This window comes from Piliocolobus tephrosceles, chromosome 16 (genome assembly GCF_002776525.5).
Source record: "Piliocolobus tephrosceles isolate RC106 chromosome 16, ASM277652v3, whole genome shotgun sequence".
NCBI classification, from domain to species: Eukaryota; Metazoa; Chordata; class Mammalia; order Primates; family Cercopithecidae; genus Piliocolobus; species Piliocolobus tephrosceles.
In genome coordinates, this window is record NC_045449.1 from 29,396,994 (window position 1) to 29,416,847 (window position 19,854).

The 19,854-nt window shown below is 40.6% G+C and overlaps 1 protein-coding gene and 1 pseudogene across 4 annotated transcripts in view; one reads left to right on the top strand and one right to left on the bottom strand.

Moving 5' to 3' along the window:
- The window catches only part of RFFL (ring finger and FYVE like domain containing E3 ubiquitin protein ligase), an 82,076-nt gene that overhangs the window by 56,221 nt on the left and 6,001 nt on the right, over window positions 1-19,854 (bottom strand). The window lies entirely within an intron of this gene.
- On the top strand, window positions 12,715-13,012 carry LOC116418493 (annotated as a pseudogene).

Here is a 19,854-nt window from a genome sequence, read left to right on the forward strand (position 1 = left end):
AAGAAATAATAACTGTGGCTTTCCGATTAAGTTTTTTCAACACATTATTTTAAAATTAGCCAGGCATGGTGGCATACACCTCTAACCCCAGCTACAAGGGAGACTGGGGCAGGAGAATCGCTTGAACCCAGGAGACGGAGGTTGCAGAGCCGAGATTGAGCCACTGCACTCCAGCCCAGGCGACAGAAGGAGACTCTATCTCAAAACAAAAAACAACAAAAACAAAAAATACGTTATTTTAAGACTCAAGTAACTTGGCACCCAAAACTATTTATACTTTTTTAATAGGGTGTTCCCAACAGATATTTAATGATTGTGCATATGTGTGCCTGCCCATTGTTTCACTTGAACAGAAATATGTGATGTCATTGACATCCTAAATTTACTTTCTTTTCTGCAATAGATCTTGACATTATAAACAATAAGCAGGTTTCAAAAGAGAAATTAAAATATCCATTTCTCAGGGTTCTGTAGTCTTTCAATTCCATAGAAAATTACCAAATACATATGGAAGATCTGGGAGGATGCACATGGCAGGGAAAGAACTGTAATGGGAATAAAGATCAAAGAGCTATGTTTAGCTTTGTCCAAATTACCCCCAAAAATTCAGTATATGAATTTTTTTTTACAACAAGCATATATTCAAATATGATTTGGTAGTTTAAAATTCAGTTAAAATTTTAAACTTTGTATCGCTTACAAACTACTTTACTCTCACTTCACACTCTTTCCTCTCAACATCTCCCTTTTATTTACTTCCCTACCCCCAGCATCCTAAATGATACTGCACATTTCTTGTTTTTAACAAAATTGATCTTACTTGTGTCCACATCCTTTTTCTAACTGAGAAGTCGGTGAATGGATAAACGTACATTTCCAGGAACCAGCGCCTGTCTCACCTTGTTGATAATTAATGACTGCCAAATTCTAATCCTTGGTGTTCAGGGACCTTACAACCTTTTTTTTCTTTTTTTTTTTTTTTTTAAACTATAGAATGTACTATTTAAGAAAAACAATATGATGGCAACCAAACATTTATCATCTAATAAATCACAGAAATTAAGCATGAAAAATGAAGTAAACTTTATGATACTCAACAATTAACTCTAGGGGTACTTAAGAATCAACAGGGGTGCTTACTGAAAATAAACATTTCCCATCCCAGTCCCTCAGACACTCTGAATTAGCAGACATGGAGGGAGGCCCCAGAAACTGAATTTTTTTTTTTTTTTTTTTTGAGACGGAATCTCGCTCTTGTTGCTCAGGCTGGAGAGCAGTGGTACAATCTCAGCTCTCTGCAACCTCCACCTCCCGGGTTCAAGCAATTCTCCTTCCTCAGCCTCCCAAGTAGCTAGGATTATAGGCGTGCGCCACCATGTCTGGCTAATTTTTGTATTTTAAGTAGAGACAGGGTTTCGCCATGTTGGCCAGGCTGGTCTCGAACTCCTGATCTCAGGTGATCTACCTGCTTCAGCCTCCCAAAGTGCTAGGATTACAGGCGTGAGTCATCATGCCCAGCCAAAACTGAATTTTTAATCAGTATCTCTCTCTTCCAAGCCTTTTTTTTTTTTTTTTTTTTTTAGACAGAGTCTCTGTCGCCCAGGTTGGAGCTCAACATGGCACAATCTCTCGGCTCACTGCAACCTTCACCTCCTGGTTCAAGCAATTCTCCTGCCTCAGCCTCTCAAGTAGGTGGGATTACTATGCACCACTACGCCTAGCTAATTTTTGTATTTTTAATAGAGACGGAGTTTCGCCATGTTAGCCAGGCTGGTCTTGAACTCCTGGCCTCAAGTGATCTGCCTGTCTCAGCCTCCCAAAGTGCTGGGATTATAGGTGTGAGCCACTGTGCCCAGCCTTCCAAGCAATTCTGACACAGATGGGCCTTGGATCATGTTTTGAGAAAAAGGACACAGCTATGTTCCCTAAGCACTGTTTAGAGTAAAATGAAAAATAGTTTTTTCAAAGACTGAACAGTAGTCACACTGAGCAGGTCCTACACATAAGTCCCCTCACCCACAAGAACCACAAAATATGTAACAAACTGTATTTACTTTGTTGGCTGGACCATTATTTTCTTCAAGCCTTCAGAGACAATTATCCTAACTACCATTAAGGATTTCACCTGTCACCCACAGTCTTGTTATACTGAGACATTTTCACACCTGGATGCAATACAAGGGGCTTAATGGAATTTTTATGGCTAAAAATTAAAGTTCACTTGACTCAACAGAATAGTCAAATAAAACAAAGGAGAAAACCTCCCCCAAGGAACAGGTTGAAAGTAGAGGCTTTTGACTTCCTGATGAGCCAATTTTGCCCAGAAATTCAAACCATGGGATGCTATACAGCTCATATGTCTTGAGAGTGCCCAAATGTCAACTTATCGCCAAAGCATCAGCCAGTGCAGGCTTACTGTAACATTTGGAAGCACAAACCTGCTGTATAAAATGGACTCTCCTGGGAGATAGAGGCTGTCACCATGGCAGAGATCATTCCATTTGGGGCCAGAAGGACCAGGCAGTCCCTTTAATCTTTAACGAGCCACTTTCACATTTAGATACAGGAACTGGCACTGCATGAGGCTCAACCTGCTTCACAGCACTTTGCTGCAAAACAACCCCCTAGTTGCATGAGGGCGTGCTAACCCAGTCTGTCCCCACTGGTACAGTTACCAGAATCTATTCTATAATGCAATTGTAAGTACTTTATTATCCACTGTGGTATAATACTTCATAGCTCAGAAAAGGTATCCAATAGCAAGAGGCTAGCAACTGCCTACCTCAGGCACAATGAAATACTAGGTTCCTGTATGTTAGTAATTGAAAAAGTAGCAAGCATGTAGGAAAAGAAAGAATCCAGAGGGGTCAGGCCCCAGCCTGAGGACCCAATGACAAGACTGGGAGAAAGGAAGTCAGCAAGAAGTTAGTGACATGATCAAACTGCTATCTTGGGCAGCTCATTTCAGAAACCAGCAACAGAAATCTTGGAACCATTTGATAGGTATAATTTTCTATATAAGGCTATTTTTTAGGTTTTTTTTGTTTTTGCTTTTGTTTTTTTCCCTGAGCAGCTAATACAGAAGAAGGGCAGGGAAAAGACCCCTGTCATCAAATTCCATCACCTAAACTCTAATAGCCTCATAATGAAGTGACTTAGCAGGCTCATGTCCTATTACTACCTCGCCCCAGTAACCATACTCTCAGAAAAAAGATTCTGTAATTCAACTCTGCAGATTACCTGAATTCAAAATATACCCCTGAATTCATCTCTTCTCCTAATACACACACTCACATGCTCTATCTCCCTGACACACATGCCCTGCCTCCAGTAAGTCAAGCTTCCTAAATGTCTACCCTGGTTTCCACTAATGATGCCCCAAGATTAATTTACCTTTGTTCATGTCCCCAAGTCTAGGGGGCCTTTGTCAACACGTGTTTCATCTTGAAGAGTGATTTCTAGCCAAGTAGAGAAGATTACCTGTTCACCTACAGTTAATCTTCAACCTGGTTTCTGCAGGCTATAGAAATAAAAGGATACAACTGCACAGCTTGAATGTCCCATCAAGATAATCAAAGTAATGGAAGAGGGAGAGATGGCAGAAGGAGAGATTTCAAAATAAAGACTGAACTGTGCACTTCAGTAGTATTTAGGAAAACACTCCATATGACTAAGCAGCTGATAAGTAGACAAATACCCAAAGGACTGTGCATTCTCTGAAGATTATTGCGCTCACAGTTCTCACTTCTCTCAAGGTTCTGCAAGAGATCACATCATAAAATCAGCCTTCCATTATTTATAATAAAGTGGATAGATGCATCCTAACATCCAGTATTCTACTGATTTACTCACAAACAAAGCTAAAACCTTATTTCAACTCAAACCCCTGTAACAAGGAAGAAAACGTATTTTCTTTAGGTCTTTCAAAGGTACCTCTCTCATCCCTTTTATAACAGAATAGACAAGGGTTGGAGAAAGGAACCCAAAGCTCCATCCCAGGTCCTAAATGCTTAAAAAAATTCACATTAAAAAAATGTCCCACAATACATTACTCATTTGAAAAAAAGCACTGTGAACAGCAGGGGGGAATATATCTTTAGATATATATGATAGATACACACACACACACACACACATACATACACACCGAGAGAGAGGGAGAGAAAGCACACGCACATGCAAAAGAGCGAGCAAGCACGCACATATATACTTAAGAAGTCTAAAACCATTTAATAACAGTTATTCCTAGTAGGAATGGGGGTCTAACTTCTGCTTTATGCTACTTCAGCTGGTTTTGTTTTGTTTTTCTGAGATGGTTCTCACTCTGTCGCCCAGGATGGAGTGCAGTGGTGTGATCACAGCTCACTGCAGCCTTGACCACCCTGGCTCAAGCAATCTCCCACCTCAGCCTCGCGAGTAGATGAAATCACTGGTGCATGCCACCATGCCTGGCTAATTCTTTTATTATTTGTAGAGATGGGGTCTCAATATGTTTCCCAGACTGATCTCGAACACCTAGGCTCAAGCAATCCTCCTGTCTCGACCTCCCAAAGTGCTGAGATTATAGGTGTGAGCAGTTTAAGTTAATTGTATTAGAAATAAAGTACCTAAGACCATTTGATAATATAAACCAAAACAATTTGAAAAAGGTTTTAGGGCCTTTGGAAGCCAAATTTTGAGTACATGTAAAGCTATAGTCATGGAGGCAAATGTAAAAAAAATTAACAAGAAATTCACAGTTTTGAAATTGTATTATTTGTCTATGGGCAATACTGTACTAGGAGTGCTGTGCTATCTACTGCTGGGTAAAAAGAGGTCTAGGGCCTTGCTGTCAAGGAAACCATGGCAGGGGTGCTAAAAAGCCAGTCAGCAGACCATTGTGACACTGTATGGAGGCAGATTCATCCAGAGAGCTAAAAATACAACTCAAAAATCTTCTATCTTGGTACCAGTACCATGCTGTTTTGGTTACTGTAGCCTTGTAGTATAGTTTGAAGTCAGGTAGCGTGATGCCTCCAGCTTTGTTCTTTTGGCTTAGGATTGTCTTGGCAACGCAGGGTCTTTTTTGGTTCCATATGAACTTTAAAGCAGTTTTTTCCAATTCTGTGAAGAAAGTCATTGGTAGCTTAATGGGGATGGCATTGAATCTATAAATTACCTTGGGCAGTATGGTCATTTTCACAATATTGATTCTTCCTATCCATGAGCACGGTATGTTCTTCCATTTGCTAGTGTCCTCTTTTAGTTCACTGAGCAGTGGTTTGTAGTTCTCCTTGAAGAGGTCCTTTACATCTCTTATAAGTCGGATTCCTAGGTATTTTATTATCTTTGAAGCTATTGTGAATGGGAGTTCATTCATGATTTGGCTCTGTTTGTCTGTTACTGGTGTATAAGAATGCTTGTGATTTTTGCACATTGATTTTGTATCCTGAAGGCTACAGTAACCAAAACAGCATGGTACTGGTACCAAAACAGAGATGTAGACCAATGGAGCAGAACAGAGCCCTCAGAAATAATACCACACATCTACAGCCACCCGATCTTTGACAAATCTGACAAAAACAAGAAATGTGGAAAGGATTCCCTATTTAATAAATGGTGCTGGAAAAATTGGCTAGCCATAAGTAGAAAGCTGAAACTGGATCTTTTCCTTACTCCTTATACGAAAATTAATTCAAGATGGATTAGAGACTTAAATGTTAGACCTAAAACCATAAAAACCCTAGAAGAAAACCTAGGCAATACCATTCAGGACATAGGCATGGACAAGGACTTCACATCTAAAACACCAAAAGCAATGGCAACAAAAGCCAAAACTGACAAATTGGATCTAATTAAACTAAAGAGCTTCTGCACAGCAAAAGAAACTACCATGAGAGTGAACAGACAACCTACAGAATGGGAGAAAATTCTTGCAATCTACTCATCTGACAAAGAGCTAATATCCAGAACCTATAAAGAACTCAATCAAATTTACAAGAAAAAAACAACCCTATCAAAAAGTGGGCAAAGGATACGAACAGACACTTCTCAAAAGAAGACATTCATGCAGCCAACAGACACATGAAAAAATGCTCATCATCACTGGCCATCAGAGAAATGCAAATCAAAACCACAATGAGATACCATCTCACACCAGTTAGAATAGCAATCATTAAAAAATCAGGAAACAACAGGTGCTGGAGAGGATGTGGAGAAATAGGAACACTTTTACACTGTTGGTGGGACTGTAAACTAGTTCAACCATTGTGGAAAACAGTGTGGCAATTCCTCAAGGATCTAGAACTAGAAATACCATTTGACCCAGCCATCCCATTACTGGGGATATACCCAAAGGATTATAAGTCATGCTGCTATAAAGACACATGCACACATGTTTACTGTGGCACTATTCACAATAGCTAAGACTTGGAATCAACCCAAATGTCTATCAGTGACAGAATGGATTCAGAAAATGTGGCACATACACACCATGGAATATTATGCAGCCATAAAAAAGGATGAGTTCATGTCCTTTGTAGGGACATGGATGCAGCTGGAAACCATCATTCTCAGCAAACTATCGCAAGAACAGAAAACCAAATACCGCATGTTCTCACTCATAGGTGGTAACTGAACAATGAGATCACTTGGACACAGGAAGGAGAACATCACACACCGGGTCCTATTGTGGGGAGGAGGGAGAGGGGAGGGATAGCATTAGGAGATATACCTAATGTAAATGACGAGTTAATAGGTGCAGCATACCAACACGGCACATGTATACATATGTAACAAACCTGCATGTTGTGCACATGTATCCTAGAATTTAAAGTATAATAATAAATAAATAAAAATCTCCTATCTTTGTCAGTCAAATCAGTTTTACTAAGTAATCCGATGAACTTAAAAACCAGATATAACACCTATTAGAATGGCTAAAATTAAAAATGGTGGCCGGGCACAGTGGCCCATGCCTGTATTCGCAGCACTTTGGGAGGCCATGACAGGTGAATTGCCTGAGGCCAGGAGTTCGAGACCAGCCTGGCCAACAGGGCGAAACCCAGTCTCTATTAAAAATACAAAAAATGAGCCAGGCATGGTGGCACGTGCCTGTAGTCCCAGCTACTCAGGAGGGTGAGGCAGGAGAATGGCTTGAACCTGGGAGGCAGAGGCTGCAGTGAGTCAAGATTATGCCACTGCACTCCAGCCTGGGCTATAGAGCAAGACTCCATCTAAAAAAAAAAAAAAAAATTAAAAATGATGACAATATCAAATGCTGGTGAGAATGCAGAGAAACTGGATCTCATATACTGCTGATGAGACTGTAAAATGGTACAGCAACTCTGGAAAAGAATTTAGCAATTCTGGCCTGGTGCAGTGGCTCACACTTGTCATCCTAGCACTTTGGGAGGCCATCATGGGCAGATCACTTGAGGTCAGGAGTTCAAGACCAGCCTGGCCAACATGGTGAAACCCCATCTCTACTAAAAATACAAAATTTGGTTGGTAGTGGTGGTGCACACCTGTAGTCCCAGCTACTTGGGAGGCTGAGGCAGGAGAATTGCTTGAACCCAGGAGGCAGAGGTTGCAGTGAGCTGAGATTGCACCACTGCACTCCAGCCTGGGTGAAGGAGTCAGTGAGACTCTGTCTCAAAAAAAAAAAAAATAGTTTAGCAATTTATTTGGAAAACTGAACATATACTTACCTTAAGAACCAGCAATTTCATTCCTGGATGCTTAGCCCAAAGAAATTAAAACTTGGGTCCATACAAACACCTGTACACAAATGTTCATTATGGCTTCATCTGCAACAGCTCCAAACTGCTAACAACTAAAATGCCCTTCAGGTGAATAGTTAAACAGCCTGTGGTACACACACACCAAGGAATACTACTCAGTGATAAAAGGAACAAACTATTGCTGCCACACAATAACTTGGATGGAGGGTGTGACACTAAGTGAAAAATGCCGGGTTCGAGACCAGCCTGGGAAACACAGTGAGACCCACCTCTACAAAAAATACCTTCGAGGCTGAGCGCAGTGGCTCACACCTGTAATACCAGGATTTTGGGAGGCCGAGGCGGACAAATCACTTGAGCTCAGGAGTTCAAGACCAGCCTGGGCAACATGGTGAAACCCTGTGTCTACAAAAAATACAAAAATTAGCTGGGTGTGGTGGTGTGCACCTGTAGTCCCAGCTACTCAGGAGGCTGAAGTGGGAGGATGGCTTGAGCTAGGGAAGCAGAGGTTGCAGTAAGCTGAGATCGCGCCACTGCACTCCAGCCTGGGCGACAGAGTCAGACACTGTTTCGAAAAAATAAATAAATAAATAAATAAATAAATAACAAGTTCCAATTGTTCTATGTATATAAAAGTAAAAAACAAAAAACCCAGTCTTAAGAGGTCACATACTGGGTCACATACTGTTATGATTCCATTTCCATCATATTTCTAAAATGACAAAATTATAGAGATACCGAACAGATTACTGTTTGCCAGAGATTAGAACAGTAGGGAAAAGGGATATGCGTGATAATAAAGGAGTAGCACAAGGGGGATCTTTGTGGTGGTAGAAGAGTTACACAAATTCATACATGTGATAAAATGGCACAAAACTACACACACACACACACACACACACACACAAGCGCACACACACAGAGCACCGTGTCAATTTCCTGGTTGTGATATTGTACTATGGTTAAATGAGACATAACCATTGGGAGAAAAATGGGTGAAGGGTACATGGGAACTGTGTAGTGTATTTGCAACTTCCTGTGAATCTTTAATTACCTAAAAATAAAGTATAAAAAAAAAAGTGGCCGGGCGTGGTGGCTCACGCCTGTAATCCCAGCACTTTGCGAGGCCGAGCCAGGTGGATCACCTGAGGTTGAGAGTTCAAGACCAGCCTCACCAACATGGAGAAACCCCGTCTCTACTAAAAATACAAAATTAGCCAGGCGTGGTAGTGTGCATCTGTAATCCCAGCTACTCAGGAGGCTGAGGCAGGAGAATCGCTTGAACCCGGGAGGCAGAGGTTGCAGTGAGCTGAGATCGTGCCATTTCACTCCAGCTTGAGCAACAAGAGTGAAACTCCATCTCAAAAAAAAAGTACAATTATTCAGTCAACTGTCCAGCCACTATGGGGAACTAAAAAAGGCAAAAAGTTTATAAAGTATAGCATGTTTCGTACTCTTTTGCAGTCTCTACTATGCAGGAGAGATGATTATTTAAGCATAGATTGGTTGTTGGCCTAACTACCTGAAATACATTCAGGCACTACCTGTGCCCCATCCATCACAATATTTTTATCAAGCCTCACCAAAGCCATGAGTAATGGGCCAGAAGGCTGCAGAAGTAACCAGTCCCGAATGAATGAACTCTCACTGCAATTTTAGCTCAGCAGACAGTGCCTGCTATCAGAAACATTCAAAAACCACAGCAGTTAGACAAATAAGTTGTGAAAGATGTGGTTTCCAGGTAAGATATGTGACAGGCTTCTTACTGCAAATAGTTTTTCTTACAAAAGAAGAAAGACTGGTGGGAGAGATGGTGGAAAAATGAAAACAATCCTTCTTCTATGATTCTCTGGGCCCATCTTCACAGGACTTCATATGTAGTGAAGGCAGAATATTTGTCTCAAGCACAGATAACCAACTTTTACTTTCTACACTGACTCAGGCTTCTTACTGAAAATGGTATATCACCGTTTATTCCACTAACATCGCTTACAAGATGAGGCCCTATGGGGCACTAACATCTATGTATCTTATGAAGAATTCAATTCATTGGGAAGGCCTACTGACAAACAGGAAGACCCCCACCCCAACACACACACACACAAAAACATAAAAAATAACCACCAGTGAACTCTTCTCTAACCCAATGCTTTATTTATTTAGCCAAATGTGCTCTTAAGGGAAACTGACTTATATATCAAAAACGTTTACAATTTTAGAATAAACTATAAAACATCCTTCAGCACTAGCAAAACTAAAACTAATAAAACAATTAACAAGTACTGCTAATATCATTTGTAAATCATATTCCACACAAGTAGGCCCATTAAAAAAGAATAGCTTTATGAATAAAAAACTATTTAAGAATTAAAAAGTGGTGTTAGTGGAATAATGGTGAAACACCATTTTCAGGAAGAAGCCTGAGTCAGTGTAGAAAGTAAAAGCTGGTTATCTGGGCTTGAAGCAAACATTCTGCCTTCACTACATATGAAGTCCTGTGAAGATGGGCCCAGAGAATCATAGAAGAAGGATTGTTTTCATTTTTCCACCATCTCTCCCACCAGTCTTTCTTCTTTTGTAAGAAAAACTATTTGCAGTAAGAAGCCTGTCACATATCTTACCTGGAAACCACATCTTTCACAACTTATTTGTCTAACTGCTGTGGTTTTTGGATGTTTCTGAGAGCAGGCACTGTCTGCTGAGCTAAAATTGCAGTGAGAGTTCATTCATTCGGGACTGGTTACTTCTGCAGCCCACATAATTGTAAAGACTTATTCAAAAGGTAATCATCCTGATGGAGTGTGAGGCAGCTGCCACCCGGTAGTTGACAGCTCAACCTTTACAGCTGGAATGCTTCGGTTCCAACACTGTGTGGCTTTGGGCCCCCTTTAATTTCTCTGTGCGGCATTTTCACATCTGTGGAACACAGAACACCTACACACCTCATAGGATGGTTGGGAGAATTAAACATGTTAATATAGCAAAGTCCCTGGCACCTGGAGAGCACATAATAACTGTTGGTAATTTTCATAAAGGTAAACTATGGCACAAAGAGAAGTATCACACAGCAAAAGAAGTGTCAGTCTTTTGACAAGTCTTACACAAAGTCTCCCATACTTTTAGACAAGAAGCTGCCTTCCCCTAACTCCCACTGAAGAATGCTACCAATTTCATTCAGAAAAAGCATCATCTGACACAGTGGAATGAGGGAAACAAATCCTGCTGAGCATGCCCATTGCTTCCCTAGCTCCTGTGGCCAACACACAATTTCAATAGGAAACGGGATTGTTTGTAGAGACAGTTTTATAACATCTGTCACCAAACAACAGTGAAGTTCAAAGTGAAAATTCAAGATTTCACATAGCAGGCAGAGGGACTTTCAAAAACATCCATCCTCTCGCTCCTGTTCCCCATCCCTCTTTCCTAATTAAGGTTATAATAACTCAAGCCCTCTGTAAGCTGGCACACAAGCTAACAACATGCTACCCTGCTGAATAGTCATCAAGGAGAAAAGAAAGGTCCAGGGGGCTGCTACATTTCCATAAACCTCTCATCCTTAATTAAAAAGGTAAATTTGTTCTAGAGATGCTTAAAGAAAAAACACTTGACTGTCATAACCTAGACACATGCAATAGCTTTCTCCCACTTCTAGTTTTGTCAACTATTCAGGGAACGACCATGGACATTTTTGGAAACAGAAACAAATTGTTTCCAAAAGTGTTAAGCAGTGCTCGTCCAAAGGCCCCCATATAGCTAGTAATTTAGACAGCTGTGTTAGGAGCCACAGAAGCTGCATTTTCTAACCAGTATTGCTTGTGAACAATTGAAACTTTCTCCAGTGCAAAGTCCATACACAGGAAGCAGTGTTCTCCGAAAACATTCAAACAGTTTCATTATTGTTTAACTACCAAAATAACAGCTCCAATAATCTATCAAGTTTGACATTTCATCCAGCTAAGCAATTAAACCAGAACGAAAAGCATGCATGGAGAGATTTGCCCGCCTGCTCCAAATCAACACTAATTTTGACATTATAACCACAAAAACTAATAATGCATCCTCATAGACTATTCACAAAAGGCTTCTAAAAAGCAAACACAAAAGTGTCTCAAAGAAATTGCACACCCCTAAATTTTATTTTCTGTCTCCCATCTTTAAGCATCTCAACTCTGAGTTAAGTTACAGGCCAAGAAGTTAGAAACTCCTTTCCAGTATTTAGTCAAAAGAGGGGAACATGCCTCCCAATACAACTACCCAATGCAAATTCTATCAATTTATCCTTTTTTTTTTTTTTTTTGGAGACAGGTCTCCCAGGTTGGAGTGCAGTGGCATGATCTTGGCTCACTGCAATCTCTGCCTCCCATGTTGAAGGGATTCTCCTGCCTCAGCCTCTCGAGTAGCTGGGACTACAGGTGCGTGCCACCACACCGGCTAATTTTTGTATTTTTAGTAGAGATGGAGTTTCACCATGTTGGCCAGGCTGGTCTCGAATTCCTGACCTCAAGTGAGCCACCCACCTCAGGCCTCCCAAAGTGTTGGGATTATAGGCATGAGCCACCATGCCCGGCCTCAATTTACTCTTCAATATACTAAAGCTTGGCTACTGTGGACACATTGCCTATAGGGTAGCCCTGCTCTGCAAGGAGCAGTAATTTTAAAAATAATAGTAAAAAGGCCAAGCGTGGTGACTCACGCCTGTAACTGCAGCACTTTGGGAGGCCAAGGCGGGTGGATCACCTGAGTTCGGGAGTTCAGGACCAGCCTGACCAACATGAAGAAACCCCATCTACTAAAAATACAAAATTAGCCGGGTATGGTGGCGCATGCCTATAATCCCAGCTACTCAGGAGGCTGAGGCAGGAGAATTGCTTGAACCCGGGAGGCGGAGGTTGCGGTGAGCCGAGATGGTGCCATTGTACTCCACCCTGGGCAACAAGAATGAAACTTCGTCTCAAATAATAATACTAATGATAAAAACAGCAACAGAAACAAGATGATGAAGGGAACATCATCGTTTGGAAAGCGTCGCAATAAGACACAACAAGGCCTAACACCTTCAGAAGTCGACCTGTGGCAAATGTGGCTATGCTGCCAAGCACAAGAGGAAGTATAACTGGAGTGCCGAGGCTAAAAGACAAAATACCACTGGAACTGGTCAAATGAGGCACTTAAAAGTTGTATACAGCAGATTCAGGCATGGATTCTGTGAAAGAACACCACCTAAACCCAAGAGGGTAGCTGCTGCAGCACCCAGTTTACCTTCAGAATTTCAACAAATAGTCATGCAATAAATGTTCTGGTTTAAAAAAGTAAAAATTAGTTAAATATATTAAAGGTAAATGTTCCTTAACTGATCCCTAGTATTATCAACTTTGATTCTGACCTAGGAAATCACTAAGTCATGAAACCTCTCTCCCTAGGTAGGAATGGGAGTTATCAGATGGTAGCTTGAGTTACAGGTGGGATGAGGAAGAAAATGATCAAGGACCTCTGATATCAAGTTCCTAAGATGTCCTAAGAACCACCCAGAACAATGCTATTCAAAGTGTGTATGTGTCAGACTGCTGGAGGCCCATTCATGTCAACGTAAACACAGAAAATCACAGTAAGCATTTAGAAACTTTTCCAGCACTTGACATTGCTGTGACATCCAAGTGCATGATTTTTCCGGTGATTCATTTTTCTTGTACTTTACAAAATTATTGGTTGGCAACAGATTAGGGGTGGAGGGAAACCCTTATAAAGCTGGTCCTTCACCACAGATAGTTTAAGAAGCACAATCTTCTCACACTATGAAGTGCCAATTCAGTCATCATTGTTCTGAAAGAATCAAAGTACCTTTGCCCTCATTATCTTATAGCTTCTGATTTAAAGGCAATTAGATAAACCAGCAAGGAGGCACCATGGTATAATCCAAGCTTGATCAACCTACGGCCTCTGGGCCCAACACAAATTCATAAACTTTCATCAGCTATCATTAGTGTCAGTGTATTTTATGTGTGGCCCAAGACAATTCTTCTTCCTTCAGTGTGGCCCAGGGAGGCCAAAAGATTGCAAACTCCAGACTATAATCTAATGGAAAGAGCGCCAATCCACAGTAGTCAGCCAACCTAACTTCTGGTTTGCAAGAGCCAAATAACTAGCTGGATATCCTAGGTAAGTCTGAGTCTCTTGACTGTTCTGCACTTTAAATTCCTCTTCTGCAAAATAATAGCAATTCTCAATCTTTTTTTTTTTTTTTTTTCTTAATGTGTGGTTCTTTCTCACAGAAATTCTTTCTCCAAGTGGGGTCTGCAGATAAGCTACATTAGAATCCCACATCTCTATCCCAAACACTTTGATTCTGTAGGAGTGGGCTAGGAACCAGGAATCTATTTTCTACAAGCACCTAGGAGATTTTTGATCCATACTAAAATTTAAGATCTATTGCAGTAAACATATAACCTTACTAAAGACTTTAGGAAAAAAAAAAAAAAGGTCACAATTTGTATGTAATCTCCAATAAAGAAGTTATTTGATTTTTATTATTTTTTTCTGGAGACAGGGTGTCACTCTGTTGTCCACGCTGGAGTACAGTTGTGCAACCAAAGTTCATAACCTCAAACTCCCGGACTCAAGCAATCCTCCCAGCTCAGACTCCTGAGTAGCTGAGATTGCAGGTGCACACCACCACATCTAGCTAATTTTTTGTATTTTTTTGGAGACAAGGTTTTGCTATGTTGCCCAGGCTGGCCTTGATCTCCTGGACTCAAGTGATCTGCCTGCCTTGGCCTCCCAAAGTGCCAGAATTACAGGCATGAGCCACCACGCCTGGCCCAGAAAATACATTTTAATATGCTTTCATAATATGTGTAATATATATAACAGGAAATTTCCATTTTTTCCCCATCTTAAAAAGTGATAGGCCGGGTGCAGAGGCTCACATCTGTAATCCCAGCACTTATCCCAACACTTTGGGAGGCTGAGGCAGACAGATCGCTTTAGGTCAGGAGTTCGACACCAGCCTGGCCAACATGATGAAACTCCATCTCTACAAAAATTACAAAAATTAGCTGGATGTGGTGGCGTGCATCTGTGTTCCCAGCTACTCGGGAGGCTGAGATGGGAGAATCACATGAACCCGGGAGGCAGAGGTTGCAGTGAACCGAGATGGCACCACTGCACTCCAGCCTGGGTGACAGAGTGAGACTCTCAAAAAAAAGAAAAAAAAAAAAAGTGATGTTTGATAGGAAAGGACCAACTGTCAAAACACACAAACATTTAATCAGTGGCATCAAAAACTGCTTTCCTGACATGATATTCAGAACTCGAATACAGTATATCGATCCCTCCCAAATAAAACTAGAAGCTTATTTTTATGTTTGTGTTCCTGGGATTACAGGCATGCACCACCATGTCTGGCAAATTTTTGTATTTTTAGTAGAGATGAGGGTTTCACCCTGCTGGCCAGGCTGATCTCCAACTCCTGAACCCAAGTGATTCACCCACCTCAGCCTACCAAAGTGCTGGGATCACAGGCATGAGCCACCGCCCGACCTGTTTGTGTTGTTTCTAAAATGACAATATAAGGAGAAAGATTTCAGTCTGCTTTGTGCTAGCATTTCCACAAATAACAATGCAGTTATAGATAGCCTATATCTCAAATAAAAACCAAATTAGTTAGTAATTGCCAACATATTTTCCTTTTTAATACTGCTTTTGGGTAGTGCAAGAGACATGTTGATGTGCTGTGGAGAAGATTTTATCAAGTAAATGCAATTCAGGAATCTGATGAAGATCATCTAGAGGTGGAGCTGCAGAACTACTATCATTTTAATGTCCCCCATTAATTGGTAGGTTCACAGTCAGTATTCCTCAAGCTGCTGGTCTCTAACTGCGTCAACATTTCAGAGTTGGGAAACACTGAACTAGATCAATGGGAGTGGTGGGGATGATTCAGAATCATCTGAAGTGCTAGATTCAACCATATGGCCAAGGATACACAGGAAGGTGGAATGCCCTTTGACAAGCTGAGAATATTCTAACATCCCTCTTCCCACCCTCTCAGTAAACAATGGCTAAGGTATACTTTAGCTCTGGCATAGAATGATTACGCAAGCTCTTCCATCAGCATATGATAAGTAGACAAACATAAGAGAATGTGAAAGATTAGGAATTTTCCACTGCGGACTGGGAAAGTCCTCATCTCCTAAATTATTCCTTCCCACTCCTGCTTGCACATAATTTTAGCCCCTAACTGTTCCTCTCCACTCCTTGATAAAAATCCAGATTCCTCAAACTAGCTGAATTTCAGCAGACCGACTCCTGCTAAGGCTAGAAAACACTCCTTCCTCCCTCCCCAAATTAGAACATTCCTTTGCCCAGCATTTTAGAATGAAGCATATGCTCTGGTTGATCTTCCACACCATATAAATTAATAATTAGCATACTGAAGACAGTACAATCCAACCCAACTGCAATTGGTTATGCATCTACTGACACAAGACCTAGAAGAGGGTTGGAAGTCGATAGAGGATGAAGTTTGGTTATTTCTCAGGCAGATATCTTAATCATTACGAAAGTAAAAAAGCATGGGAGGATTAGCAGAAAATGCAGAGGGTAGGGCACATAGTTTCTCGTATGTTTTAGGATAAAATACACTGATTCAATTGCCCTAAGACTATACACACGTGCTCAGTACCAAGACTGGAAAGATTTTCCAAAGCAAATGCAGAGTAAAACAAGAAGAGGGTGAGGTGGGAGACGAGGATGCACTATTTACTTAAGTAAAGCTTTTTTTCCTTTCAAATCTTTTAACATAATCCAGCAGTTGCAAATAAACAACGGTGTTGATTACTAATAAGTTGCATTTAACCACTCAGAAGCCAGCAGAGCCTCCATTTGGCCTAACTTCCTGTAAGTTTCAAGATGACTAGGCATCATTTCTTTAAAAAGGATCAAGACAGTTAAAACGTTTCAGCAGATCATACTGGCTGGAAGTAGTTCAGATCCATGTGGATTTCCCCTACTCTTAGAACTAGCCACTGGTGGCCGGGCGCGGTGGCTCAAGCCTGTAATCCCAGCACTTTGGGAGGCTGAGACGGGCGGATCACAAGGTCAGGAGATCGAGACCATCCTGGCTAACACGGTGAAACCCCGTCTCTACTAAAATACAAAAAATTAGCCGGGCGTGTTAGCGGGCGCCTGTAGTCCCAGCTACTCGGGAGGCTGAGGCAGGAGAATGGCGTGAACCCAGGAGGCGGAGCTTGCAGTGAGCTGAGATCCGGCCACTGCACTCCAGCCTGGGCGACAGAGCGAGACTCCGTCTCAAAAAAAAAAAAAAAAAAAAAAAAAAAAAAAAAAAAAAAAAAAAAAAAGAACTAGCCACTGGTAGAAACAAGTGACTGTCCCGGGAACACTCCACAACCCAGAGATAATGAAAACATATTTTTATCTGCGATTCTAGAAAAGGCATGTGAACATGAAAACAGAAGATGTAGGTTTAACTGTAGCATTGCAGAGCGGCAGCTTTAAAAAGTCAGATAACATTAGCTCAACAAAATCATACACTGAAGTGTGCTCAAATTCAAATTCAGCACATGGCAGTAGTAGCAGTTGAAAAACGCTGCTGAGAGAGCAAGAAGGTTTTGCTGTCTTTTTAGAGGAGAGGACAATGAAGAAATTACCAGACCAAGGTCACTTTTCAACCTAAAACAAAGGGGGGTTAGTAGCTTTAACAGAGATAAAAACCTGTGTAGGTCATAACTCCATGAAATCAGCAGCCTAGTCAATGTCTCTCCAAGAACCTTGTAGGAAATTAAGTGTGGATTTGAGTAATTAAATATAAAGTCTTCTTGAGAGTAACTTCAGTTCCTGAAGGCTAAAGCCATTTCTGTGAAACATACAGAAAAATTATGAGGAGGATTTACCAGGCATCACATCACAGCCTTTCTACTTTCACATCAGGTTGGAAATACTATGATCTAAAAAGAATAGAACGATTTGGGAGTTGTTCATTCTCTAGTCTTTGCAAAAATTCACGTGCTAGCGTAACTGTAATACACTTAGGAGTTTCCAAAAATAACACACATTTCCTCAAAAGAGATGTAGAAAAAAATAATCTCTGGGTAAAAGGTCAAACATTGTCTCTTCTGAATGCTTAAACAGCCAATTATGTGTCTAACACATTAATTCTATAAAGAGAGAGAGACTATTACAGGAAAGTTGAATAAGACATCTTGAAAAATGTACCCTGGGGCCTAAGTCCATTCAACTGACAGTAAAATCACCCCTCAAAAAATCAGTTTTATGGAACATCTAGTACTTTAATTTTCTAGCTGCCAACAGAAATATATAAGGAGCAGAAATTAAACTAGTTATGGCAGCAGTGCAGTGAACAAAACTTTGATTGTATTACACACTACTTAGACATTTGCCAAACAATACAAAGGCCCCTAAGGGTAGAAACTTCTTTAGAATATAAATGATTCCCAATCAATGTGACAGAAATTAGTCTGTTTAGGCAGTAAACAGATTCATGATTTAGATGTAAAAATTCAACTGACATCATATTTCAATATAGAAAATAAATATATAAGAAGTTCACCTCTAAAATGGCTTTAAATCACTGTGATTTACATATGCTGTATCATTAATAGGCCCTTTAAGCTGGTATTGTACTAATCAGCTTTTTTAACATCCTGTCCACAAAAGAGCTTATTCATTTAGCTAGGAGACAGGTGTTAGCAACCAGAAACCTCTTTTAGCCTCAAGTTCCAGGGACTGGGCCTGCGTCTATGATGATGATTGGCAAGTCGAAAGGAAGGGCAGCTTTAAAGAGGGAAAAGGAGGAGAGAGGGAACGAGAAACAAAGACCAAAAGGGAGAAAAGAAGATAATGAAAGAAATGGATATCAGGTGCTACTTAATGGGGCCACCCTCAAAGGCTCCTAGCCTAATCTGGGCTACTGTCCAAATACAGATGGCAGAATTTGGGTAATGTTATTCATTTATTCCTGCAGATAGTAACTCTGGGCACATGCCAACACTCCACTCATTCTAAAAAATTGTTTAAAGTGTTGCTAATTGTCCTGTGACTCATTCTTTTTACCCACATTCTCTGGTTCTTCACTTTAGTCCTCACTCTTTCATACATTTTCTAAAAGAGCTGACTGAGTAAATATTCCTGGAAAAAGATACAGAGAAAGCTGGATTTAGAAAAGCATCTTAAGTCTACAGAATAAAAATTGTGTGAGGAAGTGGGAGAAGGGACGTTTATTGAGTTGCCTACAATGTACAAAAAACATATTTTTCTCTCTTTTAATCCTATGCATATTTTCCCCCTTTTAATCCACATAACAATCCTACCAGGTATTTTCATCTTGCAGATGAAAAAAATGAAGCTCACAGAAGTAAAGTAATTTGCCTAAGGTAGCACAGCCAGGAAGTGGGGGAGTCAGAGTTCAAAACCAGGCTTGTCTATTCCCTAACGTATCTAGTGCCTGAATCTGTTTTAAATCAAATGGTTCTATATTTCAGCAATTATTCTTCCTCCCATGAACTCAACACACTGCTGACGACTAAATTTTATTAACTATTTGTTACGCACCTATTATTTTCAATAAAGGCTTCAGCTGTGTAGAAATAAAACAGGCAAACTGACTTCATTCTAAAATTCAACATACAGAGAATTCCCAGGCATCTCTCCCGTCCAACACTGATTATCATAACTAGATTCAACTACCTATTCAGACCTCTAGTTGTTTCCACATTATCATTCATTTGTCCACTCATAAGATAAAGGAAGCTACTTTCACCAAAAACCCTCCCTCATGACTCCTGATAGATAATACAGCAGAGGGGGCCTCATTGTAAAGTAATTTACATAAAAGTTATAAAAGCTCTTTGTTATCTGTCATGACTAGGAAATGGGCTATTCTAGCAAATCAAACATCCTGGATAGCATAATGATTCTATTAGAGGGACTACCAATTTATAAGGAGTTTCAATGTGCATAGTAATTTCAATCTAAAAATTAAAAAAAGAAAAGGAGGACCAGGCACGGTGGCTCACACCTGTAATCCCAACACTTTGGGAGGCTGAGGTGGGCAGATCATTTGAGGTCAGTAGTTTGAGACCAGCATGACCAACATGGT